A 14,714-nucleotide genomic window follows, 5' to 3' on the forward strand; every position below is an offset into this window, starting at 1 on the left:
AGGCCTTAGGTGTCTGCCGGAGTCATCGGTGTCTGCTGGGGCCATTGGTGTCTTGTGGGGCCATTGGTGTCTGTCGGTGTGGTGCTGGAGCCATGGATGTCATGCTGGGGCCATCGGTGTCTTCTGGGGCCTTAGGTGTCTGCCGGGGCCATCGGTGTCTGCTGGGGCCATTGGTGCCTTGTGGGGCCATTGGTGTCCTGCTGGAGCCATCAATGTCATGCTGGGGCCATCGGTGTCTCCTGAGGCCTTAGGTGTCTGCCGGAGTCATCGGTGTCTGCTGGGGCCATTGGTGTCTTGTGGGGCCATTGGTGTCTGTCGGTGTGGTGCTGGAGCCATGGATGTCATGCTGGGGCCATCGGTGTCTTCTGGGGCCTTAGGTGTCTGCCGGGGCCATCGGTGTCTGCTGGGGCCATTGGTGCCTTGTGGGGCCATTGGTGTCCTGCTGGAGCCATCAATGTCATGCTGGGGCCATCGGTGTCTCCTGAGGCCTTAGGTGTCTGCCGGAGTCATCGGTGTCTGCTGGGGCCATTGGTGTCTTGTGGGGCCATTGGTGTCTGTCGGTGTGGTGCTGGAGCCATGGATGTCATGCTGGGGCCATCGGTGTCTTCTGGGGCCTTAGGTGTCTGCCGGGGCCATCGGTGTCTGCTGGGGCCATTGGTGCCTTGTGGGGCCATTGGTGTCCTGCTGGAGCCATCAATGTCATGCTGGGGCCATCGGTGTCTCCTGAGGCCTTAGGTGTCTGCCGGAGTCATCGGTGTCTGCTGGGGCCATTGGTGTCTTGTGGGGCCATTGGTGTCTGTCGGTGTCCTGCTGGAGCCATGGATGTCATGCTGGGGCCATCGGTGTCTTCTGGGGCCTTAGGTGTCTGCCGGGGCCATCGGTGTCTGCTGGGGCCATTGGTGCCTTGTGGGGCCATTGGTGTCCTGCTGGAGCCATCAATGTCATGCTGGGGCCATCGGTGTCTCCTGAGGCCTTAGGTGTCTGCCGGAGTCATCGGTGTCTGCTGGGGCCATTGGTGTCTTGTGGGGCCATTGGTGTCTGTCGGTGTGGTGCTGGAGCCATGGATGTCATGCTGGGGCCATCGGTGTCTTCTGGGGCCTTAGGTGTCTGCCGGGGCCATCGGTGTCTGCGGGGGCCATTGGTGCCTTGTGGGGCCATTGGTGTCCTGCTGGAGCCATCAATGTCATGCTGGGGCCATCGGTGTCTCCTGAGGCCTTAGGTGTCTGCCGGAGTCATCGGTGTCTGCTGGGGCCATTGGTGTCTTGTGGGGCCATTGGTGTCTGTCGGTGTGGTGCTGGAGCCATGGATGTCATGCTGGGGCCATCGGTGTCTTCTGGGGCCTTAGGTGTCTGCCGGGGCCATCGGTGTCTGCGGGGGCCATTGGTGCCTTGTGGGGCCATTGGTGTCCTGCTGGAGCCATCAATGTCATGCTGGGGCCATCGGTGTCTCCTGAGGCCTTAGGTGTCTGCCGGAGTCATCGGTGTCTGCTGGGGCCATTGGTGTCTTGTGGGGCCATTGGTGTCTGTCGGTGTGGTGCTGGAGCCATGGATGTCATGCTGGGGCCATCGGTGTCTTCTGGGGCCTTAGGTGTCTGCCGGGGCCATCGGTGTCTGCGGGGGCCATTGGTGTCTTGTGGGGCCATTGGTGTCCTGCTGGAGCCATCAATGTCATGCTGGGGCCATCGGTGTCTCCTGAGGCCTTAGGTGTCTGCCGGAGTCATCGGTGTCTGCTGGGGCCATTGGTGTCTTGTGGGGCCATTGGTGTCTGTCGGTGTGGTGCTGGAGCCATGGATGTCATGCTGGGGCCATCGGTGTCTTCTGGGGCCTTAGGTGTCTGCCGGGGCCATCGGTGTCTGCGGGGGCCATTGGTGTCTTGTGGGGCCATTGGTGTCCTGCTGGAGCCATCAATGTCATGCTGGGGCCATCGGTGTCTCCTGAGGCCTTAGGTGTCTGCCGGAGTCATCGGTGTCTGCTGGGGCCATTGGTGTCTTGTGGGGCCATTGGTGTCTGTCGGTGTCCTGCTGGAGCCATGGATGTCATGCTGGGGCCATCGGTGTCTTCTGGGGCCTTAGGTGTCTGCCGGGGCCATCGGTGTCTGCTGGGGCCATTGGTGCCTTGGGCCATTGGTGTCCTGCTGGAGCCATCAATGTCATGCTGGGGCCATCGGTGTCTCCTGAGGCCTTAGGTGTCTGCCGGAGTCATCGGTGTCTGCTGGGGCCATTGGTGTCTTGTGGGGCCATTGGTGTCTGTCGGTGTGGTGCTGGAGCCATGGATGTCATGCTGGGGCCATCGGTGTCTTCTGGGGCCTTAGGTGTCTGCCGGGGCCATCGGTGTCTGCGGGGGCCATTGGTGCCTTGTGGGGCCATTGGTGTCCTGCTGGAGCCATCAATGTCATGCTGGGGCCATCGGTGTCTCCTGAGGCCTTAGGTGTCTGCCGGAGTCATCGGTGTCTGCTGGGGCCATTGGTGTCTTGTGGGGCCATTGGTGTCTGTCGGTGTGGTGCTGGAGCCATGGATGTCATGCTGGGGCCATCGGTGTCTTCTGGGGCCTTAGGTGTCTGCCGGGGCCATCGGTGTCTGCGGGGGCCATTGGTGCCTTGTGGGGCCATTGGTGTCCTGCTGGAGCCATCAATGTCATGCTGGGGCCATCGGTGTCTCCTGAGGCCTTAGGTGTCTGCCGGAGTCATCGGTGTCTGCTGGGGCCATTGGTGTCTTGTGGGGCCATTGGTGTCCTGCTGGAGCCATCAATGTCATGCTGGGGCCATCGGTGTCTCCTGAGGCCTTAGGTGTCTGCCGGAGTCATCGGTGTCTGCTGGGGCCATTGGTGCCTTGTGGGGCCATTGGTGTCCTGCTGGAGCCATCAATGTCATGCTGGGGCCATCGGTGTCTCCTGAGGCCTTAGGTGTCTGCCGGAGTCATCGGTGTCTGCTGGGGCCATTGGTGTCTTGTGGGGCCATTGGTGTCTGTCGGTGTGGTGCTGGAGCCATGGATGTCATGCTGGGGCCATCGGTGTCTTCTGGGGCCTTAGGTGTCTGCCGGGGCCATCGGTGTCTGCGGGGGCCATTGGTGCCTTGTGGGGCCATTGGTGTCCTGCTGGAGCCATCAATGTCATGCTGGGGCCATCGGTGTCTCCTGAGGCCTTAGGTGTCTGCCGGAGTCATCGGTGTCTGCTGGGGCCATTGGTGCCTTGTGGGGCCATTGGTGTCCTGCTGGAGCCATCAATGTCATGCTGGGGCCATCGGTGTCTCCTGAGGCCTTAGGTGTCTGCCGGAGTCATCGGTGTCTGCTGGGGCCATTGGTGTCTTGTGGGGCCATTGGTGTCTGTCGGTGTGGTGCTGGAGCCATCGGTGTCTGCTGGGGCCATCGGTGTCTTCTGGGGCCTTAGGTGTCTGCCGGGGCCATCGGTGTCTGCGGGGGCCATTGGTGCCTTGTGGGGCCATTGGTGTCCTGCTGGAGCCATCAATGTCATGCTGGGGCCATCGGTGTCTCCTGAGGCCTTAGGTGTCTGCCGGAGTCATCGGTGTCTGCTGGGGCGATTGGTGCCTTGTGGGGCCATCGGTGTCTGTTGGTGTCCTGCTGCGGCAATATGGTGTCATGCTGGGGCCCGTGTTCAATCAATGCGTCGAAGGACGCTCAGTGTTGGACCAACGCCACCTAGAATAGTCAAGCCCGCGAACGTTCTTCTCGTTCTCCATGGAACGGCATCAATCGGACGGCACTGACTTAACAACTGGACCCGTGCCCATTGTCGATTTCTCTTCGACGTGTTGATTGGACACGAGGCCCAGCCGAACACTGACGTAGCACTCGTTTCTAGTCTGTGTCCTCGCTCGATCTCATTGTGATGATGTCAAAATGCTAGCGCACAATGTTTTGGCTGTTCTGTGTAATGTTAATCTAAATCAGATTCAGATGGTTTTTTTTTTTTTTAGTTTGCGTTATTTTAGTGTGATTAAGTTTTGTAAGGTTCAAGGACGCTGATCGCAGGCTTTGGTTATTCTACGTGGTGTTGGTGTCCTCGGACGGCAGGTTGTCATGTGTTTTACTCCGACTCTGAGTGACTAGCTCAGACCGTTGATTCTGAAACGGAGTCTAGAGCAACGTTTCCGAATGTCTAGTATTACGCTGATAAAGAATAAGAAAAAGGACAAAAAGCAACTGATTCTAAATGCGCGAAATAAACAGGCTCTCGGAGATCTGGTTCGCGTCGTGTATACGTCGATGTACGAACTCTCGTTTCTGCATTACCGCGAGGAAGCCTATTTTCCCCTTCTTTTCTCCCCCCTCCCCCCCCCCCCCCTATTTATCTCCAGGTACCCTCCCTTCGTTCCTCGCCGTTGTGTGTTTATAGCCGGGTGCACCGAAAGTCGCCGTCTTTTCCTTTCCCATCCCCCGCGCGGCTGATCGAGATAAGCGCGCTCATCTCGCTCATCTCGCGCCGTTATCGTCGTCCCAGAAAGTTCCTCTCCGCCAAAGTTGGGCACCAGAAAGAACACAAACTCTCTTCATCCCACAGCCTTTGGGCGCAGACGCACGCCGCGCTTCGCATCAAGGTCAACTTCCTTCACCCCCCTTAAGCCGACAGTGCCGTGGATACTACGCACTCGTCGGGCCAATCAACCGTCTACCGTTTTTTGATGAAGGTAGGAGGGGGGGGTTCTGTAGCGGAGAGCGGAGAGTCAAAGAAACGAAGACGCAGCTCAATAAAAAAACTCGCCCTGCAGAACCTAGGAATCAGTGATATATACAACCCCACCCCCACCACTACCACCTCCCTCACCCCTCCCCCAAGGTTGAATCCAACATCCACACAGATTTCCATACACAAAAGTACACGAACCCTTTAATGTACCCCCCCCCCCCCCCCCCCCCCCCCCGTATTGACAATCCTGAATACTCCCCTGTCAGAGACCCTGGGCTCAAGCCCCACCCCCTGCCTTTTTCGGATCTGGATGGGCATCGTACCGGCGTGCGTTAGTGTAATTTCAACTTCTCGATGCAGGTTGAAGACCTCGGGCTTTCAGTGTTACGGTACTCGCTCACTTTATCGCCCATAGCGCAGACACGAGACAGACTTTGGGGCTGACTAACCTGCCGCGTGGTCAGGTGGTGAAAGAAAGACATATACTTGACTGGTTCCAACGAATGCGTAGCTTCCACAACACTGTCGGCTTAGGTGTAATAGGGTGTGCGCGGCTCCCGTGCGACTACGGCGTGTCTTGAGAAGCATCGCGCGCACTCTCCCACGCGCTCGCGGACGGGCGCGTGCGTTTTCTCCCGCGCGCCTGTGTGTCTGAAGTTGTCGCGTCGATCGGTGGAGCAGCCGTCGACGTGGAGAGCGAGCTCGTTCGACCGCGTTTCTCTCTCTGCGGCGTAGCCTCCGGGAGCGGTCGAGCGGCTTCGATGCAGATTGGCGATTAGAGAGAAAACGCTCTGCTCTACTTCTGGGACATTCCTCTCCCCCCTCCTCCCCCCGTTAGCAAGCCGCGGCGACGGCTTGCCCTTGAGGGGAGCTGTCCACTTCCATTCCCTCTCTCGCCCCTATCCCCTCTTTTCACCCCCTTGCCTTTTCATTGAACTGTTCTCCTTCCCACATGGTCACTCTTTTTGTCTCAGCGGTAGCGGTGGCCAAATAAAGATTTCCTCGTGTCCTTAATTTAATATCTCTTTCGCGGCTGCTTTTTTCCCCCCCCCGTCATCTCGGGGGAGCTAGCCCCTAACCTACGATCGGAAGCCGACATTTTGAACACGTGACTTTCTCTTGACGTCATCGCACCGTGCTGGCGGTCAGTCCTACCTCTTCTTGTTCAGACGCGCAAAATTCGGTGGCGCAAAATGTCCGCTGCCGAAAGTACGCGCTTAGCAGCAATGCCAGCTCGATGGAAAGCTGGTGTGACGTCCTTCGATGGCCGCCACTATTGGGCCACCGTAAACTGTTTCCGTGGCTCCTGAGCAGTGTTGTACGGAACGACGTTCCAAGGAACGGCGTTCCTGGAACGCGTTCCTTTTAGGAGGAACGAAGGAACGCCGCCGTTCCATTTTGCATCGCTGGAACTGGAACGGGAACGCGTTACATTTTTACTGGAACGGAAAGAGTAACGGCGTTCCTTTTTTTCGTCCAGTGGGGTCATTTTTATTTTATTTCTAACAGGGAAAGTATGAAAGTACAAAAACAATACCTTTACGAAGTGCTAGATCTCGTTAACTTTTTGGCTACTAATCTTATGAATTATTTTGTGTGGTCCTCGCTTACTAACAGTTTCGGGTGCAGGAGAGCTGGTGGGCATTGATATTTTTTTGAGTGCCCGAAACTGCGGCACAAAAAGCAAAACTTTTAGTCGTAGGAAAAGACAAAGAAAGAGGGTTGTTTCAAACTCAGCTAATTTCTTTGGTTCCACGAATCCTCATACACCCACAAATTTTATTCCGACTACAGCCATTTTTGAACTTCAATAACGAGACCTACAATCACAACAACATCACAGATTGCCAGATATCGGACTCACCCTTGTATCCCGAACATTATTCACTTAAAAGATACACAAAAAAATAGCCGTTATTCATTCTATTGTCCCCCACCTTCAAACTGAACATCAAATTCAACCTTCAGAACGAAGTATTTGTAGCTTTCAAGACTGACTTTCCAAAAGCTATACCCTCTCCTTCACTTGCTTGTCTTGCGGACAGCAACATCTTGAAGCAACTGTTGTAAAGTTCTAACACGGGACTCTGTTAAATTGAAGCTTGTGAGGTTGTTGTAAAATGCTTGTGAAATCTTGGGTAAAAGTACATTAAATTTGGCTCGTCTGAATTGTCCACTACAAACATGGACATGGTTAATAGCTGAGATTTTTAACATGAATATATCAACAAATGAAACCCAACTTCCGCGTGTTTTCTACTCCTGGTGCCCTTCCATCACGACATACAAGCTCGTATGTTGACTATTAATGAGATAGATAAAAAAAACTCTGATTGATTTAACTAAATATGGTAATTAGCAAAAAATACAAATGTAACGCATATGTAACGGTACGTTCCATTTTTAAAACTGTAACGGGAACGAGTTCCTTTTTCATTTATGGAACGTGTAACGGGAACGCGTTCCAAAAATCAGAAGGAACGAGGAACGTGTACAACACTGCTCCTGAGTGCGTATATATTTACAGCCAGTGTCCACGGCGTGTCTGCCTCGTGGCTTCAGGAGATCAAGGTTGGCCGCCGTTCTTTGGCGGACAAAAAGTGGAGCTTTTCTCCGAGCATGCGCGGGAGAACGATCTCACTTCCGGTGACCACGGAATTCCACTTACTGACGGAGACAATCGACCGTTGAGCAACCTGTGGCGAAAAGCAGTGGCAATCGCTTCGTTTTTTTTTTTTGTTTTTTTTTCTTCTTTACTTTAGGCACAGCGAAAGCTGTCGTAGGCTTACGTGCTGTTTACAAACAAAGCCCTCGTTTGTCCACAATATAGGTGTGGGAACGGCACCTGCGCAGAAAACCCGATTGTCGCGACTGGAAGCGTCTGCGCTTGCGCCGTGCAACACCTCCGCAGCGCCGTAACGTAAGCATGCCATGGGTATAGAGGGCGCCGTGCGCCTCTGAAACATTACGGGGCCACGTTACGAGCACGGGAAATAAAACGACGCTCGAAGGCACGCGCGCACGAATCAATAGGCCGCGGTGGAGACTGTTCATTGACCGTACAAAAATACACACTGCAGACACCGTCTTTTGTGTGATATATATGGGCAGTGTGGCTGCGACTATAAATGAATTATTCTACACAGAAGGCCGGTTCACGCACAGAAAGCGCCGCATAGGCGCTGGAAAACGGCTCCTGACGCAGCTCCATGCCTGCACGTGACTTATCGCCGACGTGCTGTTCCACCGTGTTGAGCGCCGACGCGTCGCTGCTACACCGACAACTCGGCCCACATACGGCGACATTGCCGACGCGGCGCAGCGCCGTATGTGTGAACAGGTGTTTAGTGAGACGCATACAAGGAGTTTGAAGATAACTAATGAGTCGTAGAGCTGCTATCTTTCCGACTTGGTCCTTGGGAGGAAAGCCTCCGCGGCTTTCGGTCAAGGCACATCCCTCCCTGAGCTCGTGGCACCAGGAAACCACTGCGAACGAGGAGCAGCCCGCCGGCCGTCATGAAGACCGGCCCGCACGTATAGTCACTGCGGCTCTGTCCAGGATTTAGATAGGGCTGCGTTTCCGTGTACGCTAGAAAGCGCGTCGGTGCACGAGAGGACGTCTGCGACGGCTGCTCTTTTTTGTTTCGCTGCCTGCCTGTCGTTAAGGCTACGGAAATCCTGGCGTTCCCAAAAATAGACTGGCATTGGAGTTCTCTTTTAGGTTTTGGTTTTTGTCAAGTTGCGTTCACTTTCGAGGTTGTCGCGCGTTTCTTTGCTGCCGGAGGTCCCGTAATCGTAATTACTAAAGAGGACGCGAGGAATTTCGAGAACAAACCGTGGAGTGTGGGAGAGCCATCGGACGGCCCGTGATGTCTTTGAAATATTTGTCGCCTTTTTTTGATTCGCTGGCCCAAATTCTGCCGCTTCCCCTTTCGAAAATAGTCTCTGGAAGCCTCCCCGGAGGTGGCGGTGCGGGCGGACGGGGGGAGCGTCTCGTGGGAAAATTATCGTTTGGGGCGACGATCGGCCGATATAAATAGTTGGCATCCTCGTAAATGGCAACGCGAATGCAGACATTGTAGTGAGAGTTCGCGAACTGCTATCGGCGTATTGTTTTTTTTATTGGGGCTCTTCCGTGGGACCTTGGCAACACATCCCGAGCATTGTGGTTGATGATGATGCGGATTTTCTCTTTGTATACCGGGCGGGATCTGAAAAATTTTGTGCCCTAGTCACGACTATAAAAAATAATTTAACTTGTCTTGGTCATTCTGATGAACCGAGGAACAAAAGATGCAGGTCGTGCATGCAATATGCGTGCGTTATGTTTTTTTTTATGCTTAGAAACACAATAATTTGGGTGGTTTTCGAAGCTTTGAGCCCATCCTCATGTGGTTTACCCAAATGATTAAGATGAGTTTAAATTTATGCAGTACCCCTGACATCGTGAGATCACGTGGGGAGCTATGCGCCTCGTGATTCCGTAGCCGGCTGCACGTGCCAACACTCGCCTACTACCTCAGGCTATCTTGAGCCCGCAAATTGAGCTCCAGTTCGTGGGGAATACATTGGACACGAACGCTATACGTCAGCGCTCGGCTGTTCAGTTAGAGCAGGAGTCTCAGCCGCACGCCGACACAGCACTCGTGTCGAAGATGTGACCCGCACTAGCCCTCCGTAAGGGACGTCGAAAATCAGGCACTCCGGCTTTTAATGCCGGAGTGCCCTAATTTTAGCTACTCATCAGAAATTTCTGTCTATCTGGTATCTTTCCACCTAATGTGCAGTAGGTATGCGGAGTAGACCATTTTAGATCACCGTGTTCGCTCCCCACTGCGCCGCGCGTACGCGGAGCGGCAGTACGCACTCCTTTCCATTCGTACCCTCTTCGAAAGACCTGACGACCTTGACGTCGTCCTAAACGTCGTCGTAGACGTCGTTCTCGATGTCGTCCTAGGGGTCGTCTTTGAGATTACCCTAGAGGTCGTCCTCGAGGTCGCTTTTGACGTTGTCCTCTAAGACGTCGTCTTTGAGGTCTTCCTAGAGGTCGACCTTGAGGTCGCCATAGATGTAGTCTTAGAGGTCGTTCTAGATGTTGCCTTTGATGTCGTCCTCTAGGACGTCGTCTTAGAGGACGCCGTTAAGAACGACGTCTAGGACAACCTCAAGAACGACCTCTAGGGTGATATCAAGGACGACAAAGATTTAGCGTCGTTCTATAGAGTACGACTGTAAATTTAGCGGATGTTTCTCCGCTAAATTTAGTGGACAAATTGACGTCACGACTTATGCACCATTGCAGTTCCCCGCTAAATTTGGCAATGTGCAACGATAAATGCTATCGCATTCATAGGTAATCACCCATGTGTTTTATAAAAATTTGTCTTGTCCACCAATTTGTTGCCCTGTAACTTTATCTACAGAAGGTGTTTACACCAAAGCGCCCAAGTTCTAATACGAGCAGGTGATTCCTTGCTCTACGACTCGATTACGCTGAATATGAACCAATCGTTTTTTTCCCGAGGCAAAGAGAAAGAGGCGGAGAGAAAGAACGATAGGAGAATTCCAATCTGCTCCAAGACAAACGAAGTTTGCGGCCACCACAATATCGAGGGGCGAAGAGTTCCGTCGGCATGAACTGGTTTCTGCACTGCTCCGCGCGCCAGACGAGGAAGGTTCGGGGCGCCGCCTTTCGCGCTTTCCATACTAAACAGACCCGGATAATGAGACAGAGGGGTCGAGTACAATAAATATCGTGTTCGACTATATTTATATTGAGAAAGTCCGCAGGCGCCGACTATAGGTTTCAACGGCATTGCGTCGGCAAACGTGGGCCGTCTCTAAGCTGGAGCAGACAATAGCTCTCTCGTTTGTGCGGCAACGGCTGCCAACTGGAAGGTGAAAACAAATCGAGGGAAGGGCAGAATAGCCATTTGGTCAAGGTCGGGCTATACACCGCACGTTTTCACGAGCGCGACCCGGGAGCTCTCTTTAAGGAGCCCGGAGTATAGAAACGAGAACGATTCGCCGCATGTACTTGGCGCATGCAACCTGGTCAGAAGTTTGGCCATGTTTTTGTGTGAGGTATACAATGGACTACTCACGCTCTGACAAGAAGCTACGTGGAAGAAAGGGGTAGCGCGTACGAGCAGCGACTTTGACCCGGTTCCCAGTGTGGTTGCAGATCCGAGTTTGGCGTATCGACGTTGAACTCAGAGTGGGATCACGAAGGGCAGCGTTTTTAGTGATGTGCGTAGTTTTGAAGTTCAGCTTTGATTGGGTGTTTTTTTTTTCTCTTTTCTTTTTTACTCCTGAAGCCGTTTTTTGGTGAGTTTTGACAGCGAACCCCCGCGTGCGTTTCCCGCAGTGTCGTCGTGACTAGGAAACTTCTCCGCTAACCGTTGCTGTGTAACCTGACGTCACGCGACGACATGACGTGGCATCGTGATGTTACCGCACATGATGTCATTACTACGGGTGACGCCATAACGTCGCGATCGACACTGTGAAGTCACGTGACAGCCAGACATGTAAAAATTACTCAAAAAAGGTAGTTAAGTTACTGAGTCTCGACGCCAAAAGTAATTGGAGTACAGTAGAAACTACGTATTTGTAATAGTAATTAAGTAAACTACTAACTACTGTACAAAAGTAGCGAGTTACTTTGGTAGTTACTTCCGAAGTTTCTTTTTTATACTTTTGTGGTAGCAAAATGAACAGTTTTGATGCGTGAAAAATCCTGCGAACCTAAAATGAATGCAGTTATTTTATGGCTTTGGTGTTCATCAGAACGTTTATTCTCTCGCAGAAGCAATTGATCGGAGAGTTTTTCTTTTTTCCTCCTAAAGACGTCCCCAGCCAAGCTAAAAAGACGTTCCACCGACACGCTGGATGGAACGGCAGCGTTGAATTTCAGTAACAGGCTGTGCAGGGTCGGGTAAGGGAGTGTCAGCATTTTAGGTGTTCATGACGAAACTTGTGAGGTTTGCATTGGCCCTAGAGGGTCTTTTACAGAGCTGGCCAAATTACTCATATTTTGTAATTAAATTACATTACTAATTACTTTGCTGAAAATTGCGGAAATGTAATTAAATTACATTACAAATTACCACAGCCAGAAAGTAATTAATTACCATTACAAATTACTTTTAAAAGTAATGACATTACTTTCGCATTACTTTTGTATACTTTTAAATATAAAGGAGCTATTGATAACTTCCTTTTACAGATAACTTTATTTACATTATTTACACAGTTCATGGCACACAGCTAGAACTCTCTGTTGCATGTTTACCGATGGACAGAGGAACGCACGCGACTGATCCGTTTCCCACCCCAACCCGGACAACTATTTTTGGAGATGACTGAGGACCCTACGCGGATTATCTCTGGGAGGGGGGAGAACTATATTGTCAGTGTTCGCAAAATCGCGTCGAGGGCCGTTCCACCAGGGGCCTTAGCGCTACCTGCTTCCCCTCCTTCGTTTCCCGAGAATGTCGAGCAGAAAAGCTCGAATGGAAGGCGCTTACCAGCCCTATTTCTCACAGTGGAAGATAACACAGAGAGGGTACGCAGCATGCATCAGAAAAAGTAAGCGGAAACTTTCAAGAGGGGCCAGAAAACGTCGAATGTAAAACCGCAAAACATAGGTAGAGAATCGCGCTGAGCGGGTTTTCACAGTTCACGAGAGTGGCAGAAAATGTCTAGCTGATAGCGGGCGCAAGAGTCGCAACAGCCGCATTAGCATCAGCAACATAGCGGCGGCCAAAGAGCGTTGTTTAGAAAGGTGTAAAGGAAAAAGAAAAAGTAAAATAAAAATAAAAGCGCTCTTGTGTATTGTGGACACAAAAAATATGCCTGGTGCGAAAAAGTAATTAGGTAATTTAATTACAATTACCGTCGCTGGAGTAATCATTACATTACTAAATTACCTGCTACAAAAAGTAATGAATTACATTACTAATTACCGGAACAAGTAATTAAATTACTGTAATTTCATTACAGTAATTACATTACTGCCAGCTCTGGACTCTTTTATAGCAAACTCTCCTCGTTTTTTTGTTTTTTTTTCTTTTTTCTTCGGCAAGTTGAGATTGTTATGACTGGCCTAGCTCTCTTTATTCCCACGACGAGAGTACGCTGAGCGAGTGCACCTGACCGGCAAGAGTTCAAGTCTCGCGCCACGACGATGAGATCATCCGGACGACTGCGCGTCTCGTTGCAGTGCTAGCGCTACGCTACTGCCTTTTTTTTTTAACTAAGTATGTTTTGCTGTTGACGCCGGGTCAAACAAAAGGATCTCCCAAGGGTGACTCCTAATCCTCGCCGGCGACTACGGTATCCTGAGACGCCTGACACGCCTGACGAGAAAGAGGACGTCTCCCTGGCGTGGAAGGTCGGAAGGACGCGAAGGATTACGTGAACAAGCTTCGTCTCGTACAGTTGCAGCCGGAAGCGGGAACGTGCTCCCATGAACAGATTATCCGTATTCAGAATGCAGTAACAACCCTCGGAGTGCCCCGGTCTTTCACGGTTTGTTAGCCAAGGCTTGTTAACCATCTCGTCATGCGTTCGTGCGCGCGCGCCGGGGTTATGTTTTGGTTGCTCGTCGCCACCTTGGCCCAATGACGCCTGTGATGCGGTTTTTAAGGCTGCCGGGTGTAAGTGCGTGGGAACGGAATGTGAGGGGGCTCCTTGTTCGGGAATGCCACTTCATCTGCCGGCGTCTTATTTATTTTTGCGCTCAAACTTCTGTGATGAGCAAAATTAGCACTGTATTTCTAAAGTAGTTTGTAATTTGAGTAGACGTTACCTGAATAAAAACGTAGTTAAATTAAACTACTAATTACCCAAATAAAGTTGTAATTAAAGGTTACCAAGTTACTCGGAAAACTAGTTCAACTACAGTAGTTTGAGTAGAGTAGTTGAACTACGTCCAAGTCTGCGTGACACCCATGACGTTCCCTTGACTCCGTGAAGTCCCACGAAGTGGTGGTTAGTGTGCAATGTGATTGGGAGCACTCTGAGTGCAGCAGAGCGGGCTGCGCCTCGGCTAGCTACGCAGTTCATTTGCGGGACGTGCCGAAGAAACTGAGCATTTCGTTTTGTTCTTTCAAAAACATTTTTCTTTCTTTTTTTTCTTTTTTTTTTTGTGGTGCTGCAGGTATTTTTTTTTTTGTTGTTGTTTTTTTAAAGGCTGTGGTCGCACCGTAATAAGAAAATAAATCTGCCATGAGTCTGGTTTGGCTCAATAAAACATTCTTATCGTGTTGTCGCGGGAATGCGTAATGCTAGTCGTTGTTGTTGTTGTTGTGTTTGCTTTGTCGTACGCTGGAGTGGTGATGTAATCTTTTAGATCGTCACAGCTTCGATTTTTTTAAACCGGGTATTTTAACGAAGATTTTTATAGATAGCTAAAAAATAGGCTGGCTGGGAAAAAAGTGACTGTATCCAGGGAACAAACTGCCGGCCATTAGGGAAAACCAATATATACAGCGTGACTCAGGCCGAAACATCGACCAATATGTCATAAAACTCCACTAAAAGCTTTGAAGTACGTTTACTTTTATATATATATATATATATATATATATATAATAACTAGCTGCGCAACTAAGTTTTTAACTTGTGAAAAGAAACGTATATGACCCCAATTAGAAACCTGTTGTGCACCATCGAAACCACTGGGTCAACTCATTTCGGGAAGATGTAAGGCTGGTGCAGCATTTTGAGGTGTTAAAAAAAACAGAAAAAAAAACGCTCGATTCAAACGCCTGTCAGAAGGGAAAGGGTGCCGGCAAGCTGGTTAGGCGACATAGTTGAAAACCCTGGCTGTCGTGCCCCACCTGGTCGAAACGCGAAGCTACCGCCTCGCCTCTTTCGTAGAATATAAGGATGTATGAAAGGATGTAGTCATTTTCGATGGTGCTCAGCAGGCTTTTAATTGGAAAGATATCTTTATGTCTATTCGCTAATTAAAAAGTTGGTTAGTACATGTTAGGTAATTGTTCACGTGATTAGCCCTTTTTACGGCGAAGCTGTTTATGGCTAGGGTTCCGGGGACTTTTCATGTGC

The sequence above is a fragment of the Ixodes scapularis genome, unplaced genomic scaffold (genome assembly GCF_016920785.2).
Source record: "Ixodes scapularis isolate PalLabHiFi unplaced genomic scaffold, ASM1692078v2 PGA_scaffold7__128_contigs__length_106722199, whole genome shotgun sequence".
In the NCBI taxonomy this organism is placed as follows: domain Eukaryota; kingdom Metazoa; phylum Arthropoda; class Arachnida; order Ixodida; family Ixodidae; genus Ixodes; species Ixodes scapularis.